Raw genomic sequence first — 27071 nt, 5'->3', positions numbered from 1 at the left:
GCCCCCATACCTTTTTGTCCACAGAAGCCATCCACACCAAATTTGTGTCTTGTTTTTTACAGCATCCTGGGGATTCAAAAAGTCCCCAGAGTTTGTGGGTTCCCCTGCAGGAGACCGAGAAATTAGCCAGAATACAGCTAACATTTGGGTTTTTGGGAAAAAATGAGAAGTGCTTCAGAAGAAAGCATCTGTATTTCCCGGCAAATGGAATCAATGAAGGGTTTGCAGCGATAAGATCACCTTCTTTCCAGCTTTCAGGAACAGACACACTTGAATCAGAAAAACACATTTTTCAACACAGTTTTGGCATTTTACTGGGGCATACCCCATTTTTTCTATTTTTTCTGCTTTAGTCTCCTTCCAGTTAGTAACAGAAATGGGCGTGAAACCAATGATGAATCCCAGACAGCTAAACCATCTGAAAAGTAGATAAAATTCTAAATCTAGCAAGGGGTCATTTGTGTAGATTCGTCTCGGTTTTCCTATAGAAAATATAAAATAATATTGAAATTGAGTTGAAAAGAAGAGCCATTTCTGTCTAAATTTTCTTATGTAACTTTTTCCATTTATGGCAGATTTTTTAAAGCAATATACTGTCATGTCTACAGGACCCTTCGGGGTGTGGGGATGTATAGAGCTAGTAGGTTCATCCCAAGGTACCCAGAGCCAATAAATGAGCAGCACCTTGCAATGGTTTTCATTGTATTCCGGGTATACAGCAATTAATTTGGTAAAATCTTAAGAGTGAAAAATAGATATCAAGGAAACATCCATATTTCTGAAATGGGCACAAGATATGGAGCCTAGAAGCAGTGAGTATTTGCACATCTCTGAATTTGGGGGTACCCATACTAGCACGTGAATTACAGGGCATTTCTCAAAATGACTTCTTTCTTACACACTGTCTTACATTTGGAAGGCACAAATGTAGAAAAAGACAATTAGTAATAACACTTGTTATTCTAGTATGTGTTCCTCCAAGTCTCCAGATAAAAAAGGTACCTCACTTGTATGGGTAGGCCTAGTGCCCGTGACAGGAGACGCCCCATAGCACTACTTGAAAACATCACATTTTACCAATGAGAGCAGATGTGTTTTTTGCAAATTGCCTAGCTGTGAATTTGTGGCTCAAGCTCAGCTGGCACATAGGGAAACCTAGCAAAACGATATATTTTTAAAAACTAAACACCTAGGGGAATTCAGAATGAGGTGACTTGTGGGGCTCTATTCAGGTTCTGTCACCCAGAATACTTTGAAAATCTCAAAATGTGTCTAAAAAACACATTTTCCTCACATTTCATTGACAGAAAGTTCTGGAATCTGAAGGGAGCCACAAACGTCCTTCCACCCAGCATTCCCCAAGTCTCCCGATAAAAATAGCACCTCACTTGTGTGGGTTGACCAAGTACCTGCGACAGGGAAGGTCCCAAAACATATTGTGGCAATGATGATAACTAAGGTGAGTGTTCTCATTTGTCCTTGGATCTGGAACCATTTAGGGAAACCTATCAAACCCAGACATTTCTGCAAAGTAGACATCAAGGGGAGTCCAGTAAGGTATCGCTTGTGAGGATTCTGCCAATGTTTGCATGACAGACAACTAGGTCGCAAGATGATTCAATAAACATCCTGCGCAGCCACTGTCCTGCCTGCACTGCAGGCAAGATAGGAGTCCATTACCATCCCTCCAACAGCTAATAATTCCAGACAGTCTGAGGCGAGGTCACTGAACTGCAATTGGTATGTGACTTCCATGTCAGGTTTTTACAAATGAGAAGATGTGTAGCTGTCACATAAGGGAATTCAGCAGATACAATGTGAACATGCCGTAGCCCAATGTCTCTCTCAATTATTGGAGGTAAATGTCACTATGCAACCACTAATATTGTCTCCCTCACATCAATAGGTTGAGCTGCCACTGCAACTACAGACACCCCTGAGGAGACTGCTACTTCCCCTTTGGATGAAGCCCTCAGTGAGGCATGGGCAGCAAAAAAACGATGGATTAAACCCAGATCTGTGACTGGGGGTTGTCAGCACTCCGTCCATAATCATTTTGTTTTGCTAATGTTGCCCTAAGTGGGAAGGGTATGCCCAGACGTGGGTCCCGTGCTTCCCATGCCACCGGATTCAAGCTAGCCTGGCTGATGAGGGGTGAAACCCCGAAACCGGTCCCAGGATGCTTGGTTCCAGTCCAGGGAGGACCTGGCCTGGCAGTTCGGGCTGGACTGTTCCCATAGGGAACAGGGTCAAGACTGATTTGCATATGGCTGGGTCCAAACTGGAATGGCATGGGCAGCAAAAAAACGATGGATTAAACCCAGATCTGTGACTGGGGGTGAGTGTTTGCATTGTCAGCACTCCGTCCATCGTCATTTTGTTTTGCTAATGTTGCCCTAAGTGGGAAGGGTATGCCCAGACGTGGGTCCCGTGCTTCCCATGCCACTGGATTCAAGCTAGCCTGGCTGATGAGGGGTGAAACCCCAAAACCAGTCCCAGGATGCTTGTTTCCAGTCCAGGGAGGACCTGGCCTGGCAGTTCCGGCTGGACTGTTCCCATAGGGAACAGGGTCAAGACTGATTTGCATATGGCTGGGTCCAAACTGGAATGGCATGGGCAGCAAAAAAACGATGGATTAAACCCAGATCTGTGACTGGGGGTGAGTGTTTGCATTGTCAGCACTCCGTCCATCATCACATCATTTTGTTTTGCCCTCAGTGAGGACAACACTCCTGGACCGCTGGACGTTGAGGACAGTTCTGGCACATCTGGGCAACCTCAGCCTAACCACAGCGACTCCTCCCAGCCCTGTGGCCTCAATATTGCAGGCAGCCAGTTGCCTACAAACCTCTGTTTCCAGGACAGTCCCCAACATCTTGTGTCCCCCAGTCCAGGTTCCTGAGTCTCAGCCAGCCAACGTCTACAATAAAGGACCTGGAACTAGTTGAAGGGGCAGGGTGCATGGGAGGCATGGTGTGACACAGCAGCAAGAGGAGTCTGGTGATGCCCTTGGCCAGGAAACCATCAGCCAGGTCCTGGGAGCCTACCAACATTCCCAAGGCAAGATGGGCCTTGTACTAACTGAACTCAGGGAAATGAAGGAGGTACAGAGGGACATCCATCAGGAAATGTGTGAATAGTGATAGGCCCACAATACCAACATGGCCTCCCTAACAGGGGTGCTGAGGGACATCAACACTGCCCTGAGCAGGGATCGACAACAGCATCCCACCCCTTCCTTTAGCGCATCTACACCAGGCCCTTCATCGGTGCCAACCACTGGAAGGGAGGTCTTGCCAGGGGAAGCGCCCACCTCAGACACCCCTGTCTGAGCCCCCACATGCGGGGGCATCCTACAAAACATCCAGGAGGTGCAGATGGAAGAAACCAACCACTGCCAGAAAGTGACCAGTTCCTGACCTCACTCCTTTGTGTGCCACAGATTCACTCTTTTGACTGTTCCTTAACCACTTTCGATGCTATTAGGACACTGGAATTTGGACTTCAGATGTTGTGACCTCTACTCTATTGATTGCATTTACCATGATTGACCCCTTCACCTTACTTCTTTTTTGTTGTATTCCAATATCACTATTGGTTTCTGTTGCAATGTAAATAAGCTCACCCATCACTAAAACACTGCCTACAACCTCTCTTTTTTAAATGTCTAAAATTTAGAATGTTAATCACCTGTGAAGCACTTGAGTAAGATATAAGATAAGATATACATGGAGGGAGTTGCCTCAGGTAGTGTCATGATGATGATGACTGGCAACACAATGTCACAACTGTATGGTCACACCAAATGTTTTATTGTAATGCATTGCACATAGGCTGTTAAAAGATTTCTGAATAGTCATAGCCGATAATGTTTTAGCCATTTTGAGTCAGGCCAGATATCCCAAATGTACCATCCACCAGACCACACAAGAAAGGGCTTTGTCAGACCTTATCCCGTAGATTAGGCTAACAGAGTGTGGGATTTTCTCACCAGTTTGACTCTTAGCACATACCAAAACCAGGTCTGCCAACTTAACATACGCCATGGCACAGACAGAGGGCAGTACAACATACTAATGATCCCATGTCGTTCTGATTACAATGAGCAAGCATCTGGTGGAATGTCACAAGTAAAGGCACACATAAGACCCAAACCTAATTTAAAACTGATGTTGATCTGCTTAAAGTGCAATGTAACTGACCCATACAAAGAAGAGAGTCACATTTTGAAGTCTGACCTATCTAGTAAACCTTGGCTGTATGATGCATAGCATGAGATGTCATGTCTCCTGAGAACAGAGACAGCCTTCTCAACACATCCTGACCCTACAGTTCCCCATACAGTCACAGTAATCATTAACATCACATACTTACACTCAAGTGATTGATGAGATCTGCCCGCAGATCCACCTTCATCCTCATCACTGTCATCCTTACTTGGCATTTTAGGTGTCTCACCCGGTGGCACAGCTAGTTCCCCCTCATCTGGAATATATGGGATACTTTGCCTGAGGGCAATGTTGTGGAGCATGCAGCAGGCCACAATTATCTTGCACACTTTTCCGAGTGAGTAGAGGAGGGCTCCAACTATCTTATCAAAACTATGAAGTCTAACTTTCAGAAGTCCAAAAGCTGGTTCCACAACAAACTGTGTCCTTCCATGAGCCTCGTTGAAGCAGACTTCCCCTGGTGTAGTTGAGTTGGGTTCCTCACCACTGCCACCAAACATGGAGTGTTTGGATCTGCAGAGTACCCTGTAAGGGAATGCAACACATGTGCAATTTGGAAGTCACAAACAGCATCTCACTAGCAGCAGACATAGCATACAAACACACATTACATATGTGACTTTCCAACCAGCCAGACCCTTCCTGGGTATAGTCATGACATCAACTGTGAAATAGCGGTGTTCCGCACGATGAAGGAATCATGGATTGAACCCAGATAACAGGCACAGATCTGGGAAATGTGGACATTGATGGAATGGCAGTTCTTCCTGTTCTGATAGACTTGTTCTTTGCCATTTGATGGAACCAGGTCTACATGTATACCATCAATGGCTCCCCACACATGTGGGATTTGCCAAACCATAGAACACAGCCTTTGCATGTGTTACTATTAACACACCCAGATGCTGTCATTATGATGGGTGTCAGAAATTGTGGGTGTTTTTTTTGGTCTTACAGATTTATTGTTGTGTGCATTCTGGAGACATCTTCCCATGAAATATAGGACCTGATTGTTATTCCTTGCAACAAAACATGTGAGACACATCAGAGTGACCTTGCTACTACCTCCTGGACTCATTTTGGGCAGGTGTCACTTGTGGAGCTGTACATTGTTTTGTTGTGTTTATAGTGACATGGATATCTTTGTCAGCTACCCCCACTATAGCACATTTGTACCAGTGTAGTCTAAATTTCCTTAGCAAAGCCTGTTATTGTTGGTACATTACATCAATTCAAATTAGAGGTGTACATAGGGTTGTGTCTGTGTAATTGGGAGGGTACCTTACAATGGGATCCAGTTGTTAGCTACTGGTTCTCTAGGTTCTGCTGCGTGTGGCACAGGTTTGAAGATGGAGTGGTCAACTAGTTGTGGTATCGTTAGTGTGATAGCTAGACTTCATCTATGCTATTGTAGTTATCTGAGAAACTGATTTTTTCATGTATTTAGTATTTCTATATGACATGCATGGTTTCATATCGGCACATGATTGTGCCACTGAGCTGCCACTTTTTTTGCTGGGGGCTACTTGATATGATGGTATGGCTTGTGTTTCAGAGTTGTGATTAAAGTGTTTTCATGTCCAGGTTGTGGCCCTATTCCTCTTTCTTTTGGCAGCATCAGCACAGGGAGGCAGAGGAGACAGGACTGAACCCAGTGGGGAAGCATCTGGCCATGGGACCTCAGGTTAAGACACCACTGACACAGAGGGAACCAGTATCCTAAGATTCCTCCTCCAATGGTCACTTCGTCTCGGAGACCCCCCAGCACAATCCTTGTCCACCACCCCTGTTCCATCACCACCTTCCCTGTTGCTCCCCACCCAGTTGACCGTGCCCTCTCACCCAAAAAGATGGGCATCTCCTTTGCTGCAGGCACCTTTGCCCCAGCACCTTTTACCCCTAGTGCCCTTAGTGGGGAGGATACTGACCTCCTGAAGTTGATCTCTGTGGGTCAGTCCTCCATTGTGAATGCCATCCAGTGACTGGTAACCTAAGTCGAGCAGACCAATGCATTCCTGGAAGGCATTCACGGTGCAATGGCTGGCCTACAGAGATCATTTGAGGCTCTGGCCTCCACAAAGATGGCAGCCAGTCACCCTTTGTCTTTTGTCCTTCCGCCACCTCTTCCCAGCTTAAATTCCCCCCTCCCCGACCTAGCCAATGCACATAACAGACTCTTATGCATCCACCTCAACAGACAAAGGTAGCACACAAAAAAACACAAGCACCACAAGACACACTGGCACACACACAAACAACATCCACCCGCAGACACAACAACAGTCACGACTTGCCCTGACATCATCCCCTAGCATCTCACACACAACATCAAGCATACCTCCTGTCACCACATCAACATTCACTGACACAGTCACCACACCCATCCTACCCATAGACACCACCTCAGCAGACCCTCAGACATCCACCCAAGTCACCACACATGCAGACATCACATCTACAGACACGCCTGCATGCACCACATTTACCATATCTGTAGTCACCGTCCCAGTAGACAGCCACTTACCCACCATGGTATCATCCTGCACCTCCACCCCCCTCAGCCCAAGACACATAAACTCCCTCAGTCACCCAACAGACTCCCTCCACACACAAGCATACCTCCCACAAGCACACACACAAGACATCAACTACTACATGCCAGACACCACTCCCTCAATCTCCAAATCTCAATCATCTTCTGATTCCCATTTGTGTGTCAAAGAAACTTTTCCTGCGTGACCTTGGCCTTACCCCTGTTTGCCTGCCCGTTGTACACCCAAAAGGAGCACAATCCACTCCAAAGCCATCCCTTCCACCTCCAAAGCCTCCCCTGCCCACCACTGCAAACACTCATGCCCCTCCCTACCAAGAAGAAGCCCACGCCTCACAAAAATGATCCTCCCTCCCAAGCCCAAAGCCAAACCCACCCCTAAATCACCACCCCCTCCCCGGGATAATCCCTGAGGTGCATGCCTGTCCCCTAGATGCCCTATCCCATGTAGGTTGCATGACAGTCAGGGGTTGAGAATGGGCCTTACACTGTGCCATTTGGGCACCCAGAATGGACTGGCCTATGGCATCACACTTATTGACTGGTCTATTAATAAACTCAAGCAGTTGTTTTTGGGGGGTACACTTTGGTGCTGCAATTCCTTTCCTGGTTTTCTGTTGTTCCTAAGTGACTTTGGTTGTGTGACTGTTGCGTCTGTTTGTGCCTGCTTGCTGCTCCATGTGGTGTTGTTTGCATTATGTGAGCTTGTGTGCAGTGCTGTTGTCCCCCAAGAGGGAGACTTCTGTTGTGTGATGGGTATGTGTGTGTAGAAGCAATTCTGGTGTCATGGCATTGTGTAGTGTTTGTCATGGTAAGTATTTCTTTTTGTGTTGTGCCATGTGGACATGCATGGTGTTGGACTTGTCCCCATGAAATGGCTATTGTTTACATGTGATGTGTATCATCTTGAGTTCTGTTATTGCAGACATGGTGTGTGTTCAGTTGTGCTGGGTTGCTTTGCATTTGGGTGTGCATGTGTCCCTTTAGGGGTGTGTCCCTTTCTGCTGGTTAGTGTAGGGGTATGTCCCATTTAGTGGGAGTTGTGTGTGCTTAGTTGACTTGCCCGTTCCCATTGTGTAGCTGTGCTTGACAATTGCTTTTGGTATTGCTTGTCTGAGATCCATGTATGGCCATATCCTGTGCGCATGTGGTTTGAGGGCCCTAGTCAATGTAAAATGTGTTCTAGTGAACTATCCTTCCATGTATGGTCCTGGTGCTCCTATAATAACTGTTATTATGTTATTAAGTTTTGTTGTTGTGGTGCTCTTTGTCTATTTTGTCCATTTGTCTCTCCGTGTATTGTGAATGCCATTGTGCTTCCATTGTGGTGTGATGTGTGAGTCAATTGCAGTGTTATTTCATGGTGGTGTTGTAAGTGTTCCATGATACATTGATTGATATGTGTGTTGTATGTGTGGACAGTCCCTGCCCAGTATTGGGTGTGAGAGTGTGTTTGTAATTTGTATATGATCAGTAGTGTTGTTGTTGCTGTGTGTGAGAATGTTGTCTGGCCTTCAGTGTCCCTGTGCCTGAGCTGTGTGGCCATGAGTAATTGTGTAGTGTTCTCGTGCAGTGTGTGTGTGTGTGCTAGCCGAAGTGTGCGTATTGTGTGTGTATGTGTCCGTGTTGCTGTAAGTCAGTAAGTGTGTGTTGTATGAAAAGTGTAGCTGCTGCCCCTGGCTTATGCACCCTATTATGTGTTTCCCAGTGCAGCGTACTGTTTTTAAAGGGTTAAAGTTACAGGTAGCTGTGTGTACTTATGGTTGCTGTCATCTACAGCAGCGTTGATTTTGTGTTCTTTTAGAGAGCAGGAGCAGTGGCGTGACGTTTTCAGAGGGCTTCATGGCGACTCTGGACGTGTGAACCTGTCTGCAGGAACATCTCCCTTTATTGTGTGTGTTTCGGCCAGCTTCTACGTGGTGGTTGGACGACCACAGTGACATTGGTGGTGGCAACCTTGTAATGGGTCCAGCGGAAACATGGGCCCCGCCGGCCTGTTTGTGTTTCGGGTGACCACAGTCATCTGTGCTGCCAGGCGGTGGTGGCGGACCATTAGTAGTCTTCTGTTTCTACGACCGCCAAACTCATAATACGGCACTCAGACTGCCAACATGGAGGCACCCGGACCAGCAAACTTGTAATCAGCCCCTTTATCTTCAAAAGACAATGCTTGTTAAAAAAATCTACCTTTATATACTTCTCCAATTAATATATAGAAACCTTGTTTCATCTGTCTTTTTTTCAACATAAAGCAGTCATTTTACTGTTAGTCAACATTCCTTTCTTATCTCATTTATCCAATCTTTTCCTTATGTGTTTCCAATATAGTTTACATCAAATATATAGGTGTTTAATTCACAAACCTAAATCTTGGGTGTGAAGTACTTTTTGGTCCTCATTATCAGTGACACACTGTACAATCCTTCTAATCCATTCCATTTCCTTCCATATATTTATACGTACAAAGATAGAGTTTGTACTAAACTTCTTCCTCAGTGGCCTGCTTTTGATCAAGATCACACAGGATTATTTAAAATTATTTCAAACCCTATTTACACTTTTTTCCTTAAATCTTTTGTTTATAAATTTGGGGCCTCTCAAGAAACCAATGTACTATAGGGTACTTAAAATTTTAGCAAATTTGTCTACTGTGAATTACATAATTACATCAAACTATAGAATTTATGACCACTCTTCTCTGCTGTTTTATCCAATTACAATCACAATACATATATATATATGTATATATATACATATCTATATATGCAAACAGTTCCTCCAAAATAATAGACATCTCAATAGAGATGTTGAGTTTGTGAGAAAAAAATAAAATAAAATAAAATATATATATATGTATAAATATATATATATATATGTATAAATCCCACAGATGCCAGTGACCCGAGGCCACTTTCACAATGGCGGTCCAGGCGTGGATCCAACTCTCCACAAATATGCAAGCAGTTTCTCCAAAATAATAGACGAATGCTCGGACAACTAGTTGAAGTCATATATACATTTTAATACCAAATTGCTTCCTCCCAAAACAACGCGTTTCAGCCGTAGCCTTGATCACGTATAAAGTGGGAGTTGGCTGCACACATTAAGGGGCATATTTATACTCTGTTTGCGCCGGAATTGCTTTGTTTTTTTTGACGCAATTCCGACGCAAAACTAACTCCATATTTATACTTTGGCGTTAGACGCGTCTAGCGCCAAAGTCCATGGAGTTTGCGTCAGTTTTTAGCGTGGACACCTACTTTGCGTTAATGAGATGCAAGGTAGGCGTTCCCGTCTAAAAAATTGACTCCGCGGCATGTGCGCCGTATTTACACTCCCGGGTAAAATTCACGCCCGGGAGTGGGCGGGTCAAAAAAAATGACGTACGGCCGCTTTTGCGCCGTTTTTTAGCGCCTGGACAAGGCAGGCGTTAAGGGACCTGTGGGCTCGGAAGGAGCCCAGAGGTGCCCTCCCATGCCCCCAGGGACACCCCCTGTCACCCTTACCCACCCCAGGAGGACACCCAAGGCTGGAGGGACCCATCCCAGGGACATTAAGGTAAGTTCAGGTAAGTACTTTTTTTTTTTTTTTTTGTGGCATGGGGGACCTGATTTGTGCCCCCCTACATGCCACTATGCCCAATGACCATGCCCAGGGGACAGAAGTCCCCTGGGCATGGCCATTGGGCAAGGGGTCATGACTCCTGTCTTTGCTAAGACAGGAGTCATTTCTATGGGGGTTGGGAGTCGGAAAAAATGGCGCAAATCGGGTTGAGGCGAAAAATTTGCCTCAGCCTGACTTGCCCCATTTTTTGACGCCCAAGCTCCATATCCCCCTACGCCGGCGCTGCCTGGTGTACGTCGTTTTTTTTCACGCACACCAGGCAGCGCCGGCGGTTAACGCCGGCTAACGTCATTGAATAAATACGGCGCCCGCATGGCGCTTCAGAATGGCGTTAGCCGGCGCGAATTTTTTTGACGCAAAACTGCGTTAGCGCAGTTTTGCGTCAAAAAGTATAAATATGGCCCTAAATATCCTTGCCTTACATAAACATAAACAAAGGACTAACAACAACCTATGTTTGCAATTATCAAAGCATGTAGGCATCATATTTGAATGACCAAACATGCATGATCCAGATCTTCAAACATACAATTCATATGCCATATAGCTTGTTAACATAAATGTATTGGTTTAAATAATTACCCTAAATAGTAGTATTTTATTATTCAATATTAATAAATTGTTTAATTGTGAAAAGCACCTATTTATGAAACAGAATAAAGGAATTAGACTTAGACATTGCTGTAAAACCCTATTATTCAAAGTCTATATAAATCAGTAATTCCTCTAATGCTAAAAGCAAATCAGGAAATCCATGCTGTATCTTAATTGAGACCATCCAATAATAACACCCTCCAAACCATTTGTGAGATCCCAAAGAATGTAATAAACTAAACAAATACATTTAAATCTTAAAAAACCCTTAGTTACCAATATAAATGCAAACCACAATCCACACTTTTGTGTCAAAAAATATATATCCAAAATATTCAAAAGATTTGAGATGCATAAATGTTATTAAAAAATGTTGTTACAAAATTATTGAGCAGCAAACAAAATCAGCAAACTGATTCATCCCAAATGTACATTCATTACCTCACTGGAATTTAAACCTATGGGACTCAGGGTGTTCAGCCTGATAATCATCTTGGATTCCAGAATCCTCATTCTTCTTTCTCTATTACCACCACTAACAGTGGGTTTGACTTGATTCAAAACAGCAAAACTTAATAGCCGTTCATCGCCACTATGTTTCTCATGAAAATGTCTAGCCACAGGATAGTTCCGATCATGATTGCGAATGGCTCTGATATGCTCCAACACCCTTTTCATCGCTCTATGTATGGTACTGCCCACATACAATTTCTTACCTGGGCAGGACAGACAGTAAATACAATAATCTGTATTACAGTTGTAATGCCATCGAATCTGATAGGTCTAATGCCCATCATCTCCAATTATTTCAGAGCAGTTATTACTATCCCTGCAAGCTTTACACTGTTTACAGCAGAAAAACCCAACCGGGTGCTCTGACGCATTGGCCCTCATATTGACACTTGTAACCATGTGGTGGCTCTTTGTACTTCACATTATGAAATAAAGAAGATACCTTTTGAATTGGACTGACGGTGCAGGCGTCATTCATGTGGTGAGAATCTGGAAAACGTTGGTTCCCGTGTGCTATGTAGTGACTATTGATGAAATAATTAGTGCAGTTACCGGGCTGCATTCGCCGGGCACTCGAAGGAGAGTGTGGGCTTGTCTTTGCCGGTAAATCGATAAATTAAGTCAAAAAGAGAACCCCGCTCTGCTCCGCTTTTTATGATATATGCACTGTGACACTCAGGAATAGGGAAAGAATAGAGAAAGAATTGCACTGAAAACTGTGGAAGCTGTGTGAGCATTAAAAGCATACAGAGACCTCATATACAAAGGGATCCTTCGATCAGTCACTGAAATCGTAAGAAGCAAAGAGAATTCCGCTCTGCTTCGCTTCGTGCCACACATCAAGGAATAAGAAAGACTACTGAAAGCTGGGGATGCTTTGTGAAAAATGGTGATACACGCAGACTACAACATGTAAAAGTCCGGAGTGAATGCGGGAGCTGTGACAGGCATAATGGCGGCTGGTCTGACACGGGTGATGCATTATGGGAACTGAAGGACGAAAATATTGGTAACGTTTAAAAACTCATTTTGTTTCTGATTTTTAGGGATAAGGCTCTTTCTAAACAGTGTATAAAGGTAAAAGAAGGAATAGATAATAAAAAATATTGTATGCCTTGTGAATGAAATTGATGAAATATATGAATGAAAAGAACAATGTTTGGGAATGGATAATTTGAGCTTTCCCATTAGCACCATCGACGTATATTGCCAGACAAATGTACAATGGCTGTTTAAATTGATAAAAGAACATTAATAAGATGACATTTGACAAAGTAATAGCATAAAAGTCAAAGGTGCAAAAATAAACGGTGCTATCAAAACACAAAAAATAAATAAAGAAAGCTCTTCTAAGAATTCTTGCTTAAGAGGATTGGGAGTCTCTTCGATTCTGTCAGAGTCACCAGATCCTCGGGGTATGCGCACGTTCCCAACACGTTCACCTCTGAACAGCTCCAAGACTCTGATAGATAAATCACAGAGGCTAAGAGAGTTCAAGAGGGGAAGAGGGGATTAGGAAGGGAACAGCTGGGAAGGAGACCTGTGGTAAGAAAAAGGTTAAAACACACCATATGAAAATTACATCTCATGAAATCAATACTAGACTATGGGGTCATTACAACATTGACGGTAAAAGACGCTTACCGCCGTGCAGAAGACTGCCAATACACCGCTGAGGCAGCGGAATTCCGCCAAACCTATTATGACACACAGCTCGGAATCCGCCGAAATTCAGACACCCACAAAACTCCGCCACACCAAAGGTCAGTGATAAACTGGTGATAACAAAACCTCCACCTCCACGCCAACAGAAACAAGCCCATGCTATTACGACCCACAAATCCACGCGGCGGTCATTCAACCGCGGTATTCCATTGGCGGTACACACCGCAGCGCTCATAATACACACACATCTACAAAACACCGCCACATTGGACATTTCGAAATACACACACCTGATACACGTACACACACCACTCCCACACACCCAATACTATATAAAACACACACCCACATCACCCACAAACCCCTACGACCAAAAAATCACGAACGAAGGCCAGAGAGAGAACACAGAATAGACAACCTCATCACACAGAGGCACACAACACCATCACCCACACAATATCCAAGCACAAAACACCAGACACCACTACACATCACCACACTCATCAACACATACATCACACACACCACCCCATGTCACGCCAAACACCCCCCCCGCTTCTCCGAGGAGATGCTCAGGGTCATGGTGGAGGAAATCATCCGGGTAGAGCCACAGCTATTTGGATCACAGGTACAGCACACATCAATAGACAGGAAGATGGATCTATGGCGCTGAATAGTGGACAGGGTCAACGCCGTGGGACAGCACCCAAGAAATAGGGAGGACATCAGGAAGAGGTGGAACGACCTACGGGGGAAGGTGCGTTCAACGGTCTCCAGGCACAACATCGCGGTGCAGCGGACTGGCGGCGGACCCCCACCTCCTCCCCCACAACTAACAACATGGGAGAAGCAAGTCTTGACCATCATGCATCCAGAGGGCCTTGGAGGAGTCGGTGGAGGATGGGACACTGGTAAGTCAAATCTTAACTATCATATCCCCCACCCTACCTGCATGCTATCACACACCCACACCCTCTCCATCACTCCAACTCCTCACTAATGTACTAATAACACAAACCACCCATCCCAACACCAAGCCCTGCATGACACAACTAAGCATGGTCACCCCTCACTAAAGAATGCTCACTGCACATACCCAGAACAACCCCCTGACCATCATCACACAAACCCACACACAGGAATGCTTGCACTGGGGTACACAAACACCCACCCATTGCACACCATTACACACACACATGCAATAATCATGCTCTTATGCCTCTGCAGGAACCCGAAGGACCGTCACCACACCAGAGGGTCCAGACAACACCACTCCACCCCCAGAAGAGGCCTGCAGTGACGAGAGCAGCTCTGCCCTACTGGATCCTGATGACCAGCCCGGACCATCGTGGGCTTCGGGACAGTCGGTTCCCCTTGCACAGGCACAGCCCAACACTGACCTTCCACCCCCTGGTAACACCAGCACAGCACCCACCCAGCGGGCCCAAACCTCCCTACCCAGGACAGGTCAATCAGCGGTGTGTCCACCACTACAGGGAACCCAGGATAACCCACCACCCCAACAACAACAGGGACCTGTGGGCAGTGGTAGTGGGCACATTGGAGGGCTGCTGTGCGACAGGGTGCGGACAGGCCAAAGGAACCCACTCTCCACGAGGCCCTCTCCTCCATCATGGGAGCATACCACCACTCACAGGAGACGATGGCCACGTCCTGGACAAGTTGCAGGAGACCCTGCGCCTGCAGGAGGAACAGTATTTGGGGTTCAGGGAGGAGCTTTGGACCATCAGCTCCGCCTTGGGCACCATCGTAGGGGTGCTGAAGGACATACAGAACACCATGAGGGACACGATGGCACTCCAAGGGGCCCCTGACACTAGCCAGGATGATGAACTGCCCACCACCTCCGCCGGCGCTAGTGGACAGGACGCCCCGCCACAGGACCACCACACCAGCACTCCACCCCCTGCAGACGGACAACCCCCCCGCAAGCGGTCCCTGAGATCCAGGAACAGGACAGAGCAAGATGGCAAGACCCCCGCCAGGAAATGAGACCACCCTGTTTGTCCTCCCACTGTCCCACCTTGTTACCCTGTCCAGATTGGAACTGCCCCAGCTCCACCTCCTATGCCCAGATGGGCAGTGCACCTGTAAGACTAATAGACTGGACTCTACCATGGACATTCCTCCACCATCACCCCTCACCATTTTACCACCCGCTCCAATAATTAGCACTTCAATAAACACCCTTGCAACCCAAAACAAACTGGAGTCATTCTGTGATTTAGTAAATATGTATTATCAATGACAGTGTGATAATGTGTTTCCTATTGTAAAGCTAACATACCTATGTCACACATCACAAGTCCTTGAAGGATGCAAGCAGTGAAACAGTAATAGAAAGGTACAACTCAGTTACCAAATAGTGGTTGAAACCGACAGACAGGATAGAGATAGACGTGTGAAAGTTAATGTAATGTTAAACATGAAAATGTTCTCACCTCTGTGTCACTGGAAATATTGCTGTATGACTGACTCCCTGTTGTCGTTGTCTTCTTCCTCAGCTTCCTCCTCATCACTGTCCACAGGCTCCACAGCTTTTTCAACACCGTCATCTGGATCATCCTCCTGCAGAAAAGGCATCTGGCGTCGCAAAGCCAAATTATGGAGCATGGAGCAGACGATGATGATCTGGCACACCTTCTTCGGTGAGTAGAATAGGGATCCACCTGTCATATGGAGGCACCTGAACCTGGCCTTCAGGAGGCCGAAGATGCGTTCGATCACCCTCCTAGTCCGCCCATGGGCCTCATTGTACCGTTCCTCTGCCCTGGTCCTGGGATTCCTATTCCTCACTGGGGTCAATAGCCAGGAAAGGTTGGGGTAACCAGAGTCCCCCAATAGCCATACACAGTGCCTCTGGAGTTGAGCCATCATATCAGGGATGCTACTATTACGCAGGATGTAGGCGTCATGCACTGAGCCATGGAACATAGCATTTACCTGCGAGATGTACTGGTCTGCCAAACATACCATCTGGACATTCATTGAATGATAACTCTTCCTGGTCCTGTACACCTGTTCACTACTGTGGGGGGGGGGGGACAGAGCTACATGGGTCCCATCAATGGCACCTATTACGTTGGGGATATGTCCAAGGGCATAGAAGTCACCTTTCACTGTAGGCAAATCTGCCACCTCAGGGAAAATGATGTATCTCCTTACGTGTTTCAGCAGGGCAGACAGCACTCTGGACAGGACGTTGGAAAACATAGGCTGGGACATCCCTGATGCCATGGCCACTGTTGTCTGAAAAGACCCACTTACAAGAAAATGGAGCACTTACAGCACCTGCATGTCAGGGGGGATTCCAGTCGGATGGCGGATTGGTGACATCAGGTCTGGCTCCAACTGGGTACATAGTTCCTGGATTGTGGCACAGTCAAACCGGTTGGTGACGATGACATGTCGCTCTTCCATTGTCAACAGGTCCACCAGCGGTCGGTACACTGGAGGATTCCGCCATCTTCTCAAATGTCCCAGTTGACGGTGCCTATGAAGGACAACAGCGACGAATCAGTCATTATTCCTCCAGGTATGTACCCACAGTTACACACAAGACTACACCACTCACAAAACCCTTCCTGTATGTGTGTTGAGTGTAGGCCTAGCTATGTGTGACACAGAGGTAAATTAGTGGGCCCCTGAAATGGCGGCTGCCTGACCTCTAAACTGGGACAATGGGATTGTGGGGTAACTGCGCTGGCGTTGCACACCGTCGCGGTAGGCGGTCGTAGACCGCGGCGCAATGCTGCATTGGTTGACATAGGACCCTATGGGTCCCAGGAGCCAATAAACAGGTGCGCCGGCGGTGATGATGCGCACCGCCGCGGACGTCACCGCCGCGGACGTCACCACCATTTTCTATCTGTTCAATCACTAGATACCTGACCTTCGACAGGAGAGTACCTACACTGCAAGTGCTGCTGTGACCTCGGTCTGGAAGCGACGATGGCTGCTGCGTCTGGGGAAAGGGCCCCTGCCTTCACTGCACAGGAGTTGGAGAAACTGGTAGACGGGGTCCTCCCCCAGTACACGCTACTCTACGGTCCTCCAGACCAACAGGTTAGTACACAGGGAGCACGTTGTATGGGCTAGGCCTGGGTGGAGAGGGCTGGTTGGAAGAGGGAAGGGAGCAGAGTTCATAGAACATTAATGCATGGGAATGAATGGGCCACATGGCCAGAGTAGGGAGAGGGCCACTCACAACGACGGCGCAGTTGGTAATGACTGTTCCTCTTTCCTTGTGCATGTCATGTAGGTCAGCGCCCACCAGAAGAGGCACATTTGGCGTGCCATCGCCAAGGAGGTCCGGACCCTGGGGGCCCACCAGAGACGGGGCACCCACTGCCGTAAGAGATGGGAGGACATTCGCCGCTGCAGCAAGAAGACAGCGAAGGCTCAGCTGGGGATGGCCTCCCAACGTGGGAGGGGTGCCCGTCGCACCATGACCCCCCTGATGTTCCGGATCCTAGCGGTGGCCTACCCGGAGTTGGATGGGCGCTTGAGGGCATCACAGCAGACACAAGGGGGTGAGTACAACTTCATTCTGCGGACTTTGCGTGCAGTGGAGGTGTCTGTGTGGGGGAGGTGGGCTGTGGGTGTCCCTAGGCCAGGGCGAGTTCGGTAGGCAAAGCCCATCCGTAATGTAGGCCATGTGGCACTCTACCCCACCTCAGCAGAGTGCCAAGTCGAGGTATAGTTGCCCCTGTGGCATCCATGTGCGCAGATGTCCACCATTGCCATGTAGGCCATATCCCAGAAATTGCATGTGCAGAGGGCAGGAGCACGGCGTAATGCAGGGGGCTGCTGTGTCTGTCTTGTCCGCCAACGGTAGTGGTATGTCATGCACTAAAACTCTCTTTATTCTGTCTCCCCCCCTTTTTCTGCTCTCCCGGTCCTTTTGTACATCAGCATCATCAGGCGGAGGTACAGTGGCACCGGAGTACGAGGGAGCTGCATCCCACATGGCCATGGAGGGCCAAACCACGGACTCTGAATGCACCAGTGGGACGGAGGGCGAGGGGAGCTTCACGTCGGCCACCGGATCACCAAGCAGCGACACGGACTCGTTCGCCGATGGGGGCTCCCTTGTGGTGGCAGCACCATCTGTGCACCCCCACTTCTACAGGTACAGCCGCCACCTCCCCTACCAGCACCGCCCTCCCAGCAGCCCCTCAGCATTTGCCCCGTGCCGGCTCACCCAGGAGGGTGGGCATCACCTTCGCCCCAGGCACCTCAGGCCCTGCCCCTGTCACCCCTGCTGCCCTCACTGAGGAGGCCATTGACCTCCTCAGGTCACTCACTGTTGGGCAGTCTACCAGTGTGAATGCCATCCAGGGTGTAGAAAGGGAATTGCAACACGGTAATGCATTCCTGGAGGGCATTCATTCTGGTCAGGCTGTCCTTCAGCGAACCCTGCAATCTCTGGCCTCAGCACTGATGGCAGCCATTGTACCTGTCTTTAGCCTCCCCCCTCCAACCTCCTCCACCCAGACCCAATCTCCTGTACCCCAGCCCATCCCAAGCACACCTACAGACCAGCATGCACACAAGTCAGCACACACAGGTAGCTCAAGCAAAAATAGGTACCACACAACCCACAGGCACTCACGCAAGCCTCACCCACGTACAGACACAGCAACATCCACTGCCTCCACTGTGTGCCCCTCCTCCTCTTCTCCCTCCTCCCTCCCAGTCTCGTCTACACACACACCTGCATGCCCCACATCTACAGGCACCATGAATCGCACAAGGAGACCCAGCACCACAAGCCGCTCACCTGCACTCACCACCTCCACTCCCATTTACACGTCCCCTGTGTCCTCTCCCAGTGTGTCTGTGACGCCCCCTCCCAAAGTACACAAACGCCGGCAATCACTCACCCAACATCCATCCACCTCACGACAGCCTCCAGTACCTGCACCTGCACCCAAAACACCTAAAGTGACACCTCCGACAACCACCTCCTCTTCCTCCACTCCCAGCGCCCCCTCCAACTACCCATCCCAGTGTTCGTCAGAAACTGTCCCTCTGTAAAGTTGAAATTTTTGCCCCCACCGCCCCTCCAATGCATCAGTCCCGTCGTAGCGCCTCAGCCAAAAAGCCTCCAATACCAGTGGTGCCTGTTCAAGGTTTGTGGAGTGCACCGGCCACCAGGGCAGGCAGTGTGCCCGGAGCCAAGGCACTGGCAGCCCACCCCCTGTAAAGGCTCTAAAATTGGAGAGTGGACGACTGGACCGTGTGAAGCCTCCTGGTGGGAAAGCAACTTGCATGGGTTCCAAGGGGATTGGAGAGTCAGCTGTGACTCCACCAACGGTGGGGAAGGGCCAGAGGAAGTCTGCCCAGCCTGTTGTGAGTGTCACGGCGGAGAAGTGCGCCATCATTTCCGGCGGTCGAGACACAACCGCCAGCGCCGTTGTCACTGGTCAGGAGACCACCGCCAGAGTCACAGCCCAGGAGGGCCCAAGTATCGTCACTGGTCCAGAGACCACCGCCAGAGTCACAGCCCAGGAGGGCCCAAGTATAGTCAGTGGTCAGGAGACCACCGCCAGAGTCACAGCCCAGGAGGGCCCAAGTATCGTCACTGGTCCAGAGACCACCGCCAGAGTCACAGCCCAGGAGGGCCCAAGTATCGTCACTGGTGAGGAGACCACCGCCACCACCAAAGTCAGTGCCCAGGAGGGCCCAAGTATCATCACTGGTCCAGAGACCACAGCCAGAGTCACAGCCCAGGAGGGCCCAAGTATCGTCACTGGTCAGGAGACCACTGCCACCGCCGGAGTCAGTGCCCAGGAGGGCACAAGTATCATCACTGGTCCGGAGACCACCGCCAGAGTCACAGCCCAGGAGGGCCCAAGTATCGTCACTGGTCAGGAGTCCACCGCCACCGCCAGAGTCAGTGCCCAGGACGGCCCCGGCTGCCACAGCCCAGGTGGGCTATGATGGAACGTCATGCCACACACCAATGCCCAGTGTAGGGAACGTCATGCCACACACCAATGTCCGTACCAGAACCGCCATGTCAAAGCACCGCTGAACAGGGCAAAGACCACCATGGCAAAGCACCGCTGAACAGCGCAAAGACCGCCATGTCAAAGCACCGCTGAACAGGGCAAAGACCACCATTGCAAAGCACTGCTGAACAGTCCTGAACCTCCATGTCAAAGCACCGCTGAACAGGGCAAAGACCGCCATGTCAAAGCACCGCTGAACAGGGCAAAAACCGCCATGGCAAAGCACCGCTGAACAGGGCAAAGACCGCCATGTCAAAGCACCGCTGAACAGGGCAAAGACCACCATGGCAAAGCACCGCTGAACAGTCCTGAACCTCCATGTCAAAGCACCGCTGAACAGGGCAAAGACCGCCATGGCAAAGCACTGCTGAACAGGGCAAAGACCGCCATGTCAAAGCACCGCTGAACAGTCCTGAAACTCCATGTCAAAGCACCCCTGAACAGGGCAAAGACCGTCATGTCAAAGCACCGCTGAACAGGGCAAAGACCGCCATGCCAAAGCACCGCTGAACAGGGCAAAGACCGCCATGGCAAAGCACCGCTGAACAGTCCTGAACCTCCATGTCAAAGCACTGCTGAACAGGGCAAAGACCGCCATGTCAAAGCACCGCTGAACAGGGCAAAGACCGCCATGGCAGAGCACCGCTGAACAGTTCTGAACCTCCATGTCAAAGCACCGCTGAACAGGGCAAGCACCGGGTAGGAATGAATAGACCGCCACATCAGGCATCCTTATCCCATGTGCAGCTAGGACAGTGACAGGACAGGAACTTTCACAGGGAGACTCATCCAGTCTGGGGACCAGTCACCCTCCATAACCAGTGGAGAACTGCATCCACTCTGTCTGTCCTGCACAGGATGAAGCACTCTGGGCACCAGTCCCCCCCAGTACCAGTGGAGACCTGCATCTACTTGAGAGACTGTGGCTTTGCACTCCCCAGGATGGTACAGTGGGCAACCCACCCACTGTAGAGACTTGAGAGACTGTGGCTTTGCACTCCCAGGATACATCAATGGGCATGGAACCCCGTCGTGGATCTGGCTTTGCAGTCATCCGGCTGAGGTGCCCCCCCTTCCCTTCCCCCTGAGGTGCCTGTAGTATTTCTATCTGATGCCCCAGCAGTGTTCTCTCCGATTGTGGTCAGGTATCCTTTGTGGGCCTCGCCCATGCATTTTTGGACTGTTGGTGCACGGACATTGTTTTGTACATACCTGCACTACTTCTCGCAATGTATATATTTATAGCTGATTTTAATATATATCTGTATATTTTTGTATGACATGTATATTGCCACATTACAATGTTTGACCAAATTTTGCTTTGTCTTTTCATTCTTCTGGGGGGATTGTGGGTTGTTACTGTGTTTTTTGTGGATGCATTGGTGTGTATGTTGTATTATGCGAGGTTGGGGGTGGGGGTGTTTGGTGGGTGTCCCCCTAACTTTTGCCTCCCACCTCCCCCATGTCGTAGGTGCCGTACTCACCATTGTCTTCAGCGCCTGCGTACATGTTGGTCGTAGAGGAGCAGAAACACAAGGGCAGGGAGTATTTGGAGTTCCGGCTACATGGAGTCCTCGTTCCTCGTGGGATGTGTTAAGGTGAGCGTTTTCCCATTGCAAAAGCTGTTTCCGCTGTGTTTTTATCCACGGTGAATCCGCCCCGGAAAAGGTAACGGATTGGCGGGTTGTGATACTGTGGGCGGTACATTGTCTTCCGCCTGTCTGTTGGCGGTGACCGCCGCGCTGCTTGTCTGTACCACCATGGCGGGCGGTGTGTTAATGTGGCTGTCTTTGTTGGCGGTTTCCGCCAGGGTCATAATTCCCTTTTTTTGTCCGCCGAACTGTTTGCGGTATTACCGCAGCTTTAACACCGTCCACCAGGGTTGTAATGACCACCTATGACTCTAAGCCTAGTCATTCTGAAAACGTGAACAACCTAAGAATTAGGCTTAAAATGACTAAGTTTCGAGATGGCCGGATACCTGTAAGGGAATCAAGATGGATTAAATGAAACTTTCAAATTCAAGTACTTTCCTTTACATGAGAATCAGGAAAACATTCTGAATAAGTTCTAAACCAGTCATATGAATCCTTTTTTGAAAATGCATACTAGGACCATACAATATTGCATCTAGAAAATCTTATCTTCTGTGTTCTCTTGAAAGGTTTCAACACGAATTACGCACATTGCAGATTTTCATATATATAGTAAACACCATAAAAGGATTGTGCACCATGAATAACACAATATGGATTCAGGAAACAAATCACACAACTTGTCAACTCGAATATTACCTAATAAATGTCTTAGAATACATGGCATACAATGAACAACATGAATTAAGCTCGAAGAGAGAATCGTGCGTTTTGCCGATTCGAGTGCCACCATGTAAAATGTCAAGAATTGGTAGCACGCAATAAATGTCAAGGTTAAATCACCATTAAACGAATCGCGCGTCTTTTGCCGATTCTTAAGCCACCATGTAAATGTCAAGAAATGGTAGCGCATTGAAAAACAAAGTCAAATCATCATGAAACGAATCGTGCGTCTTTTGCCAATTCTTAAGCCACCATGTAACTGTCAAGAAATGGTTGCACGCAATGAATAACAAAGCCAAATCATCATCAAACGAATCACGCGTCTTGCTGATTCGCAAGCCACCATACAAATGTCAAGAAATGGTAGCGCACAATGAATAACAAGATCTAATCAGCATGAAACTAATCATGCGCCTTGCCGATTCGCAAGCCACCATGACAATGTCAGGAAATGGTAGCGCGCAAAGTAATCTGTTAACCATTAAAGAATTAGGCCAAGAATATGAAAGTTCTCGAATACGGCGTCGGGAGGTCAGCCCAACCACCGTCTTACCACCCAGAACAAGGATCACCAATGAAGAATGAAGGGCAGAAGCCTGGAAGATCAAATAGGCCACCGGGACAGGAGCTCAGGAAGTAGCTGCTGCTCTGCACCGGGACCTCTGAATAGTGAGCACTTGGAGCTGGGCTGGCTCCCTTTTATAGAGTCTTGGCCCAGCCCACAACCACACCCAGGCATGCTGCAGGGAAAGTCTCTGGAAGGCCCTAGAAAGGGACCACACCCTGACACACTCTGAAAGCCTGCAGCAATACATTGCAAATGAACAGTATTTGTAAACACATTAAAAATAAGTCTTCAGGACTAAACTCTGCAATGCAAAAGGTTAAAAAAAAACATATCAGCACAATGCATAAATTACGTTGTTTTGAGAGTGCTGGGTTTTTGCATTCTAGTCGCCAATAGAGCGCGCACTGCCCTGGTGTTTACATAATGTCAACATGAATCAAAAAAAGAAATAAGAACATGTGAAACATAAGTGAAAAAGTGCGTCCAAATTTGAGTTACTATAATTGTTATTGGATCGCTAATGATGGCTGAAAGAATTTCAAAATGCGGACAAATTATGAGAAGTTTATTTGAAGCAGGAGGAAAAACGAGCAACTATATAATGGCTGCGGTTGATGTTGTCTCTGTTTACATGTCAATTAAAGATAGAGATAGGCTGGAAGTTTGTTGATATTTTTAGGATCTAGATCCATCAGCCTTTTGGAACATTCAGAAATGTTAATAAAAAAGTTGCAGTATTGCTTGACCCACAATTTCTTCATATTTGATGGTAAATATTACTTACAAGAGCAAGGAACAGCTATGGGAACTGCATTTGCACTAACATATGCAAATCTGTTGATGGGTATGCAGGAGTTACAGGTGGTGTGGCAACAGAATAATCAAGAAACATTAGATCACATTGTCCTGTGGGTACGCTACATCGATGATCTCTTCCTTATTTGGGAAGGGGAAAAAAGAGTCTTTGTTGCAATTCATAGCTTCTCTCAATGAGAATCCCAAACAGCTGAAGTTCACATATGAAACAAGTAGTTTGGAGATCAATTACTTAGACATTGGGGTGTATATTAACAATGGAAGAGTCTTCACAAAAATGCATAGAATACCAACAAGTGCAAATAGTCTGCTACATGTGAATAGTGGACATCTAAAGGCGCTAAAGTGGAGTGTACCATATGGGGATTTTTTTAGAGTAAAACGTAATTGTACAGAAGAAACAGAATTGAAAATTCAAAGGGACGATATGTATGAGAGGTTTTATAAAAGAGGATACCCGAGTCCAGTCCTAAATGATGCTATGAGAAGAGCAATGCAATGTAAAAGACATGAATTACTGATACCTAGAATGAAAAATCATAATAATGACTTAAAAACAAATGATGTGCGATACATCATGCGTTTTGATGCAGGTAGTCAAATGACAAAAAAACTGCTAGAAGACAATTGGAAATTGCTACTACTGGATGAAACATTTTGTAAATCTCTACCCAATTACCCGTCGATCATGTATAGGAGGGCGCCAACATTGGGTGACCACTTAACAAGTAGTTATATGACTCCACAGAAGGAAAGTGTTTCAAATTGGCTGATGAGTCATCGACTAGGCTTTTAGAAATGCACAAAATGCAAAGCATGTACTTTAGGGAAAAACGTGACCCAATTCAAAATAATTGATGGTAGAACAATGAAAATCATGGAAAGAATAAATTGTGAAACCCAATATGTGATTTATGTATTGGAATGTACTTGCGGTAAAAAATATGTGGGCATCACAGTTAATAAATAAAAATGGTGTATTTTGTAGCACATCAGGGCAAGCAATAATTGGGATTTTACATATTCAATGACACAACACATATGGGATCAAAATCAAGGCAAACAAAAGGGACTAAAATACTGTGGCATTCAACATATTAAAAAGAATGCTAGAGGGGAAGACCGTGAGCAAAAACTGAGGAGAATGGAATCGAAATGGATCATCCTGATTGGGAGTGAGATGCTGCGGGGTTTAAATATGCATGCAGAGTTGCATAGACATTTATGAAAGATAAAAAACTGAGAATGAATGAGATAAAACAAATGAATATTAACAAAGAAACAATATTTGAGAATAGGATGTGTCCTGAGAGAGATAAAAGTAAAATGTGATCTGGATACATATCTCATTGAGAATAAGAAAATGCCCAGATAGCTACTTCATATGAGAAATACTTTCACATTTCACTTTGAAATTATGGTTGACATGTGAAGAAAATATGAGAATGAAAACAAAACACATGCAGTAGAGATGATTGATTGGCTGTGAATATATTAAAGGTATTCAGATTCTTGGTTAGTAAGAAATGTCCATTCAACCTTTCTTAATCTCTGTGGGTGCTAGAAACATCTTGTGATATGAAAATATATTAATCAAAGGGATCTTAGCTCCACCACCTCCAACTTCAAGGAAATTAATTTGTCCCCAAGAAAAGGTACTTTACCGATATTTGAATACAACACTAAGGGGGTCATTCTGACGCTGGCGGTAATTACCGCCATGGCGGAGGTTGGCGGTAGCACCGCCAACAGGCTGGCGGTGCTCCGCCGGGCATTCTGACCGCAGTGGTACAGCCGCGGCCAGAAGCGGAAAGCCGGCGGTGTACCGCCGCCTTTCCGCTGCCCATGGGAATCCGCCATGGCTGCGCCGCCATGGGGATTCTGACAGCCCATACCGCCATCCTGTTCCTGGCGGTTCACCCGCCAGGAACAGGATGGCGGTATGGGGTGTTGTGGGGCCCCTGGGGGCCCCTGCAGTGCCCATGCCAATGGCATGGGCACTGCAGGGGCCCCCGTAAGAGGGCCCCACAAAGAATTTCAGTGTCTGCTTTGCAGACACTGAAATTCGCGACGGGTGCAACTGCACCCGTCGCACCTTCCCACTCCGCCGGCTCCATTCTGAGCCGGCTTCCTCGTGGGAAGGGTGTTTCCCGCTGGGCTGGCGGGCGGACTTTCGGTGGTCGCCCGCCAGCCCAGTGGGAAAGGCAGAATGACCGCCGCGGTCTTTTGACCGCGGAGCGGTCTTTCGGCGGGAACCGCTTGGCGGGCGGCGACCGCCGTCCGCCGCGGTCAGAATCACCTCCTAAGCCTGTTGGATAGGAAATAGAAAAATGATGAATTGCTGATAAAATAGTTTAAATGGTAATGGGGTAGATGAGATGTTGAGAATTATGATTTGTGTACCATGTTTCTGACTATGAAATTACAAATAAGCACTTTACCTTTAAGTATGAAATTTTAAAGCCGTAAAGAAATACAGGGACATGGACAAGAACAAGCAAAAATATTTTTAAAATATTTAAAAATATCTAAGAAAAAGAATAATTTAATATATGTAAGAATCATGGATTATATGAAATAACAGCACCTTATTACATTCAGCAGAAAGCACAAAAAGATGAAAAGGACTAGTGATGTGAATAAGATACACAAGGACACCATTAGTGATGGAAAACGATGAGTGGTTTTTAATTGGTGCATGGTGGGTGGTCACATGATTTAAATACACTGACATTGCACAACACTCTATGGCCAGTCGAAGGCTCAGGCCAAAACGCGTTGTCATATTTGTTTGGATTAGCACTTAGCACTTTGTACTTCACATTATGAAATAAAGAAAATACCTTTTGAATTGGACTGACGGTGCCGGCATCATTCATGCAGCAAGAATCTGGAAAACTTTTGTTCCCGTGTGCTATGTAGTGACTATTGGTGAAATATATATATATATATATATAAATATATATATATATATATATATCAAACCAAAACCCTTTCAGGGATAGAGCGACGCATAAATTATGCAAAAAACAAAGGAGAACTCTGGGAAGTTCCCAATTTTAGGTGGAGAGCTGCTCTAGTAAGGAGCACCCTGCAACACCAGCGACACTCTAGATTTGCTCACCTCAAATGTCTGCTTATCTAGCAAAGTCTTTA

Source organism: Pleurodeles waltl, chromosome 1_2 (genome assembly GCF_031143425.1).
Source record: "Pleurodeles waltl isolate 20211129_DDA chromosome 1_2, aPleWal1.hap1.20221129, whole genome shotgun sequence".
In the NCBI taxonomy this organism is placed as follows: Eukaryota; Metazoa; Chordata; class Amphibia; order Caudata; family Salamandridae; genus Pleurodeles; species Pleurodeles waltl.
This window is presented reverse-complemented; position numbering follows the sequence as displayed.